Genomic DNA, 1,181 nt, shown 5'->3' on the forward strand with positions numbered 1-1,181 from the left:
GGCTTTGTAAAGAGCGTCTCCCCACCCCTTGCTTTTGACACGCAGGGTTTAGCAGCCATTGCCCCCTACGTCAAGAAAGGAAGCAGCCATAAGCAGCTCTGGAAGACCTTGAACTGCAAACATGTGCATGATTGATAATTGACCTGCAGACTATCGTTTCCAGCAAAAGAGGTTCTCATCCCCACAAAGGAGTCCTTCCTGCACATCACACAAGCTGGACAAAGAGATCAATTAATATCGTATTGTGATCAAGGCCAGTATGGCTCCTCTTCTCTCCTATAGCGCATTTGTGAAATCCAAACCTGTTAATTGATCTCACTTTTTACATAAATTACCTTCACACCCCCCCCCCACGCCCCCAAAAAAGTTATAGGGGAAACTGTGTAAAAAAAAAAAAAAAAAAAAAAAAAAACCACACTGGGGCGGAGGGATACATCAAAATATTAAAAGTGGTACAACGATCGTATTTTTGTCTTCCATTTTATACTTTCCATATTTTCTTAGCAAGTATATATGGCGTTCGTGATTAGAAAAAATTTTTTAAATGTTTATCATAAACATTTTTCATTGCCTTAGAATATGCTTTTGAAAATGACATCTTGTGGCCATACACGAGATTTTCTGCATCCTTTAATAAAAAGCGTGCTGAGGATCCTTGCTTTGTGTTTACTGATCTGCAGGATTCCTCCTGGAAAAGGCAAATGAGTGATAATCTACGTTAGATTTGCTTATATATCTTGTACTCGTATGCCTATATAAAATACACAAGGAGAAATCTAACGTAAATACCAAAAGGAATGCCATTGTGGAAAGAGGAACGTGTTTACAAAATGGATTTTATTTTGCATTAAACATCATCCACCTCTCTCCGGTCTTCACTTCCACACAAGTTAGAAACACACACATCACAGAGGAAAGAAAGGAAAGGATTGTTTTTTTAATAGCAAAAAAAAGAAAATGACCGTTGAGAAGGTGGACAGAGTTGTTTGTTTTGTGTTGTGATGTACTTTCTGTTTTTTGTTTTTCAGAGTAAGAAATTGCACCCCTCTGGTCTGCAGTATTTACATTGTAACTTCATTCTTACTTATACATTCACCTACAGCACTTTGCAAACTTGCCTTTATGTTATGAAAGAATTGGAGTGTGTGTGTTTTTAAGTGAAGTATTGTTCAGCCCAAACC

The sequence above is a fragment of the Equus caballus genome, chromosome 1, assembly GCF_041296265.1.
Source record: "Equus caballus isolate H_3958 breed thoroughbred chromosome 1, TB-T2T, whole genome shotgun sequence".
NCBI classification, from domain to species: Eukaryota; Metazoa; Chordata; class Mammalia; order Perissodactyla; family Equidae; genus Equus; species Equus caballus.